Genomic DNA, 7,904 nt, shown 5'->3' with positions numbered 1-7,904 from the left:
CCTGAGAATATAGGTTCGGTGTTCTGATAGTCTAGGCGGACAATTCCTTCTGTCTACATCTATTTTTCCTGGGAGCAGATCTTAACAGAGCAAGAACTTCTAGTGTTGAAAATTTAAAAAACAAAAGAAAAATCTCTTTTACACCTTTTACCTTGATTTCCTCCCCTAAATCTGGGTTCAAGGTCCATTTGTCGCCCTTCTATTGTTCCGTGAGAATTTCCAATTGATCCCCAAAACATTTCCCACAGTGTATTTTGATTTTCCTTGATGCTTTACATTGAATAAGTTACAATATCCAATACCCAGGTCCCATAGGGGTTTTCAGCGAAATGCATCTGTAGTAGATTGAATTCTATTAGCCGTACTATTTCCCCTTCTCTCATTTCAAAATAAGGATTCCACTTGACCCCAGCTCCTACACTTCCTGGAAGTTTCAATATAATTCTCCAAGCCCTTCCAGAGATGATACAGATAAATTATTTTGATAACCAGGTACCATATGTTGTCTTTTGATTTACCTCACTATAAAAGGGTGAACAATTCTAAGGCACATGGAGGATTACAGCACAAAAAAGTAGGTAAATCAAAGGCATAACATTTATAGGTGCTCCCTCTATCACAAATTTTAAGTACCGTTAGTCATATCTCATCCTTCTTGTACACTTCCTGAAAATTTCAACTCTAGCCTCCTAAGAGTTCCCGAGGTATTTCTAGTAGGCCGAGGCTACCTGGATGCACATAGTCTATTTCTATTTAGTTTTAACCTCTCCCTGAGTTATATTTAAGTCTACAAACACTTCTAAACACTTTCTGAAAGTTTCAAATTGGTTCCCTAAGCTGTTCCCAGAAGGTTACAGACGCGTCATTTTTATTACCTGGTAGCACATAGTGTCTTTTGATTTACCTCGTTATTTAGCTCTGAATAGTGTATATACTCCATAGGGGCTTATTCTACAAAACATTTGGATGGATCAAGAAAAAACATTTTTATCCCCCCCTCTAATGTCCCCTCACCCAAGTTAAAATTGCGATCCATTCGCCTCCCCCTATATTTCCTCAGAACCGTTCCTGATTTAATGCCAAATACGTTATTTTGATAACTTGGAATAAAATAGCATCTTTTAAATAACATCACTACTTAACCGTACTTAAATAAAAGTCCCACGGGGGCTTACAGTTTAAAAGCGTTTAGGTTTATTGAAAAAAACATTCCCCCCCCCCTTCCATAGCCCACCCCCTCCCTATAGGTTGAAATTTCTGTTCACTTACTCCTCTACCTTCCTAAAAAAAAAAATCAAATTGATACATTAAGCGAACACGCTTTTCTAATAACCTATTACCACCCAGCATCTCTTATTTTAGCTCACTAATTCTAATCAGACAGTTCGTCGTAACGGACTGTAAGTAAAGAGCGACCCGGCTCAATAGTAACCGAAACTCCATAAAACGAAATTTTGACACCAATAGATACATCAAAAGAATAAATTTTATGTGAATTTCAAATAGCCTACATAAGTTTCATCAAGTTTAGTCTTACCCATCAAAAGTTACGCGCTTGAGAAAACTTGTCTGATTTTCAAAAAAGGGAGGAAACAGCCCCTAAAAGCTATACAACCTTAATGAAAATCCCATCATCAGATTCAGCATATAAGAGAACCCTACTCTAGAGGTTCCAAGCTCCTATCTGCAAAAATGTGGAATTTTGTATTGTTTGCCAGAAGAAAGATCACGGGTACGTTTTTATTTGTGTTTTTTTGGGTGTTATTTGGGAGGGTCTTTCCATGGAGGAAGTTTTCATTGGAGAATGGACAGTTTTTTGAAGAGGGTGCCGGATTTTCCATCATTATTAAAAAAAACGATCAGAAATTAAATAAAAAAAAAACAAGTTTTTCAAATGAAATTAAGGAGCAGCATCAAAACTTAAAACGAACAGAAATTATTACGTATGTGATTGGGTTCTCCCCCTAGTATATACCTCGCTCTTCAAGCTAAAGATTTTTTAGTACTTTCATAAGAGCTATTTATTCTAATTAACGGCCTTTGTGATTAAGGGGTCATTTTTAAAGACTTGGAACAAAATTCACACTTAGCGTAAAAAGCGAGGTATTGACTAATGGCAGCACAGACATCACTGTCACATAATAGTTTTTTAGATTTTATTTTTCGTCGAGATATTCAAGGCGTTTATTTTTTTCTTTCAAAGCGTTTCTTTTTCTTTCTTTCGAGGCTTTTTTTCTTTCTCTCAATATATTTTTTTCTTTAGTTCTTTTTTCCTCGGTAGGACTCAATTCTATCTCAAAGATCAATTTCTATCCAATAGAACAACGCCCCAGACTCCAAGTCCAACAGGCTATTTCCGATGTTTTGGACACAAGTACTATTGGACACAAGGAAATATCCCATATTTCGCTTACTAGAACAAAGTGTTTCGTACACCTGCGATAGTTAACGCGCAGACGGAGAATATCTATTTCTAGAAATGAATCATCACCTGGTCATCAAACAGTTCGTGGTAACGAACTGTAAGTAAGGAGCTACCCGGCTCAATGGTAACCGAAACTCTAAAAAACGGGATTTTGATACCAATAGATAGATTAAAAGAATCAGATTTTAATGCTGATTTCAAATATGTACGTTTCATCAAGTTTAATCTTACCCATCAAAAGTTACGTGCCTGAGAAAATTCGGCTGATTTTCGCAAAAAGGGGGAAAGACCCCCTAAAAGTTATAAAACATTAATGAAAATCACACCATTATATTCAGCGTATCATATAACCCTACTATTGAGGTTTCAAGCTCCTATGTACAAAAATGTGGAATTTTCCATTTTTTGCCAGAATAAAGATCACGGTTGCGTTTTTATTTGTTTTGATTTTTTTTTTTTTTTTTTTTTTTTTTTTTTTTTACCCAGGGGTTATAGTATCCAACCAGTGGTACTATAATAAAGTTGGACGGCAAAATTGAACCGAAATTAAAATTTCAATTGACATTTTTAAATGAAAAAAAAAAATGGATGGCAACAAGGCCCCCTCCCACGCTCATTTTTTTCCCAAAGTCACCCGATCAAAATTTTGAGATAGCCATTTTGTTCAGCATGGTCGAAAATATGATAAAAATGTCTTTTAGGATGACTTGATCCCCCAAAGTCCCCAGGGGAGGGCTGAAAGTTATGAACTTTACTCAATGTTAACATATAGTATTGGTTATTGGGAAGTATACAGACTTTTTCAGAGGAGATTTTTTCTGGTAGGTGGGGGAAGGAGAGGGTCGGGGGCTATATGGAAGGATCGTTCCATGAAGGAAGTCTTCATGGGGGAAGGGACATTGCTATGAAGGGGGCGCCGGATTTCCCAGCATTATTAAAGAAAAAGATCAGGAATTAAATAAAAAAGAACAAGTTTTTCAACTGATCAACTGATTGTGATTAAGAGGTCATTTTTAAAGAACTGGAAAAAAAATTCGAACTATAGTTTAAAGAGCAGGGTATTGACTAGGGGGCGAACCCCCTAATATACGTGTTAAAAATTTATGAATATAGAAGTTCGTTACGTAAGTTAATTCTAAGTTACGTATATTTATTACTAATAAAAACGTTCGTAAATAAAATTAAACAAGTTTCGAAAAAGCCATTTAACCAAATATAATATGCAAATTTTGTTTTAATTATTCATGTACGGTGAGCCAAAATCAAAACCTGCATTAATTCAAAAACGTTCAAAAATTAAATAAAAAAAACAAGTTTTTTTAACTGAAAGTAAGGAACGACGTTAAAACTTAAAACGAACAGAAATTATTCCGTATATGAAGGGGCTGTCCCCCTCCTCAACGCCTCGCTCTTTACGCTAAAGTTTGACTTTCTCACAACTCTATTTTTTTAAACAATAAAAAAACTTTAGCGTAAAGAGCAAGGCGTTGAGGAGGGGGACAGCCCCCTTCATATACGGAATAATTTCTGTTCGTTTTAAGTTTTAACGTCGTTCCTTACTTTCAGTTAAAAAAACTTGTTTTTTTTATTTAATTTAGTAATAAAGGTGAAAGGGAACTACAAGGTGCTTAGATTGTGTAAAGGGTTAAGTATTGAAGATTCGTCCTACAACATATTTACAACAACTTTACAAAATTACAACAAAGAAAAAGCAGTTAAAAAAACACGACAAACAAGAAAGAAACGAGAAAAAGCTTATAAAGAATAAAGTATAAGCAAAAAGAGCCATGTATAAAAAAATGCATCCTAGCAATCATTTCCAGAGGGGCAAGATTGATATTAGAAGTAAATTTCGGCCATATTGAGCTATTTCTAAGAGCTATTGACGAAAACGCCACGTTTTCTTTGAGCTAAGCTTATGAATATTCACCCACCATGACATTTCGCAAGCAAAGCCTTTCATGATGCTCCAAAAAACACCGCCACACCATCAATGCACAACGACTTGCCCCCCCTGCCATCCAAATTGCACATCCCTCATCAACCAGAGGTTATTCAATCTTTTTCTCTCAAAAATAAATTTTTTTAAACTAAGAAATGACCACTGTTTTTAACTGGACAGCAGAAACTTGCCATATTGCGATGTTCCATGCTAAATCCCAGCCCATGACGCTGAATGGCTGACAAACGGCAACCTCAAGCAGGCGTTATCGCACAAACGGCATTTTTTGGGAGCATTTTTCATCAAAAATATTCACTTACACTAGAAATTATCGTTTTAACTTAAGGAAAAAACCGTCATTAGCGTTTCTTCTGATGAACCCAAAGAATTGAGGCCATCGTGGCACAATATACCAACCCCAGAAACACCCTCTGGGGGCAAATTATTAAACATGTGAATTTCCAACCTTTTTTTCTCAAAAATAAATCTTTCTAAAAAAAAAAAAAATCAATTTTTCTCAAAAAGAAATTCTCAAAAATAAATCAAAAATAAAACTAAAAAATGACCATTATTTTTAACTGGACAGCCGAAACTTGCCATTTCATTACTAGACTGCGATGTTCCATGCTAATTCTGAGCCCATGACACTAAATGGTCGACACACGACACCCTCTAGCAGGCATTATCGCACATATGGCATTTTTTTGGGGGGGGGGCATTTTTCAGCAAAAATATTCACTTACACCAGTATTGGTCGCTTTAATTTAAGGAAAAAACCGTCATCAGCGTTTCCTCTGATGAATCCAAAGAATTGAGGCCATTGTGGTATACTGTACCACCCTAAAAAAACCCTCTGGGGCAAATTATTACACATATGGATTTTTCAACTTTTTTCTCCCAAAAATATTTTTTTTAAACTAAAAAATTACCATTGTTTTTAATTGGACAGCTGAAACTTGCTATTTCATTGCTAGATTGCGATGTTCCATTCTAACGTCGAGCCCATGACACTAAATGGTTGACATACGACACCCTCTAGAAGGCATTATCGCACATACAGCATTTTGGATGCATTTTTCCAGCAAAAACATTCACTTACACTAGAATTGACCGTTTAAGCTTAATGAAAAAAAACTGTCATTAGCGTCTCTTCTGATGAATCCTAAGAATTGAGGTCAGCATGGCACAATTTACGGTTTCCAGACAACACCCTCTGGGGGGAAACTATCGCACATATGACTTTTTCAACCATTTTCTCTCAAAAATAAATTTTGTAAACTAAAAAAGGACCATTGTTTTTAATTGGACAGCCGAAACTTGCCATTTCATTGCTAGACTGCGATGTTCCATGCTAATTCCGAGCTCATGACACTAAATGGTTGACACACGACATTCTCTAGCAGGCATTATCGCACATTAGGCATTTTTCGGGGGGGGGGGAGCATTTTTTCAGCAAAAATATTCACTTACATTAGAATTTGTCGTTTTAATTTAAGGAAAAAACCGTCATCAGCGTTTCTTCGGATGAATTCAAAGAATTTTGGTCATTGTGGCATAATATACCACCCCCAAAAATACCCTCTGGTGGCAAATTATTACACATATGGATTTTCAACCTTTTTCTTCCAAAAACAAATTTTGTAAACTTTAAAATGACCAGTGTTTTTAATTGGATAGCCGAAACTTGTCATTTCATTGCTAGATTACGATGTTTCATGCTAATGCCGAGCCCATGACATTCAATGGTTGACATACGACATCCTCTAGCAGGCATTATCGCAAACATGGCATTTTCGGGGGCATTTTTCCAGCAAAAGCATTCACTTACACTAGAATTGATCGTTTAAACTTAATGAAAAAATCCGACATTAGAGTTTCTTCTGATGAATCATAAGAACTGAGGCCAGCCTGGCACAATATACTATCCCAACAAGACCCTCTGAGGGGAGGGGGGCACATTTTCACACATGTGGATTTTTCAAGCCTTTTCTCTCAAAAATAAATTTTGTAAACTAAAAAATGAACACTGTTTTTAAATGGAGAGAGGAAACTTGCTATTTCAATGCTAGGTTCCGATAGGTTCCATCCAAATGGCACACCCCTCATCAACCAGAGGTTATTCAATCTTTTTCTCTCAAAAATAAATTTTTTTAAACTAAGAAATGACCACTGTTTTTAACTGGACAGCAGAAACTTGCCATATTGCGATGTTCCATGCTAAATCCCAGCCCATGACACTGAATGGCTGACAAACGGCAACCTCAAGCAGGCGTTATCGCACAAACGGCATTTTTCGGGAGCATTTTTCATCAAAAATATTCACTTACACTAGAACTTATCGTTTTAACTTAAGGAAAAAACCGTCATTAGCATTTTTTCTGATGAACCCAAAGAATTGAGGCCATCGTGGCACAATATACCAACCCCAAAAACACCCTCTGGGGGTAAATTATTACACATGTGAATTTCCAACCTTTTTCTCTCAAAAATAAATCTTTCTAAAAAAAAAAAAAAATCAATTTTTCTCAAAAAAAAAATTCTCAAAAATAAATCAAAAATAAAACTAAAAAATGACCATTATTTTTAACTGGACAGCCGAAACTTGCCATTTCATTACTAGACTGCGATGTTCCATGCTAATTCTGAGCCCATGACACTAAATGGTCGACACACGACACTCTCTAGCAGGCATTATCGCACATATGGCATTTTTTTTGGGGGGGGGGATTTTTTCAGCAAAAATATTCACTTACACCAGGATTGGTCGCTTTAATTTAAGGAAAAACCGTCATCAGCGTTTCCTCTGATGAATCCAAAGAATTGAGGCCATTGTGGCATACTGTACCACCCTAAAAACACCCTCTGGGGCAAATTATTACACATATGGATTTTTTAACTTTTTTCTCCCAAAAATAAATTTTTAAAACTAAAAAATTACCATTGTTTTTAATTAGACAGCTGAAACATGCTATTTCATTGCTAGATTGCGATGTTCCATTCTAACGTCGAGCCCATGACACTAAATGGTTGACATACGACACCCTCTAGAAGGCATTATCGCACATACAGCATTTTGGGGGCATTTTTCCAGCAAAAACATTCACTTACACTAGAATTGACCGTTTAAACTTAATGAAAAAAGATCATTAGCGTTTATACTGATGAATCCTAAGAATTGAGGTCAGCGTGGCACAATATACGGTTTCCAGACAACACCCTCTGGGGGGAAACTATCGCACATATGAATTTTTCAACCATTTTCTCTCAAAAACTAAAAAAGGACCATTGTTTTTAATTGGACAGCCGAAACTTGCCATTTCACTGCTAGACTTTGATGTTCCATGCTAATTCCGAGCTCATGACACTAAATGGTTGACACACGACATTCTCTAGCAGGCATTATCGCACATTAGGCATTTTTAGGGGGGGGGGTGGGAGAATTTTTCAGCAAAAATATTCACTTACATTAGAATTGGTCGTTTTAATTGAAGGAAAAAACCGTCATCAGCGTTTCTTCGGATGAATTCAAAGAATTTT

Source organism: Artemia sp. Qi Xiang Cuo, chromosome 8 (genome assembly GCF_049724085.1).
Source record: "Artemia sp. Qi Xiang Cuo chromosome 8, ASM4972408v1, whole genome shotgun sequence".
In the NCBI taxonomy this organism is placed as follows: Eukaryota; Metazoa; Arthropoda; class Branchiopoda; order Anostraca; family Artemiidae; genus Artemia; species Artemia sp. Qi Xiang Cuo.
The sequence above is the reverse complement of the archived record's forward strand: the minus strand, read 5'-3'. Positions refer to the sequence as shown.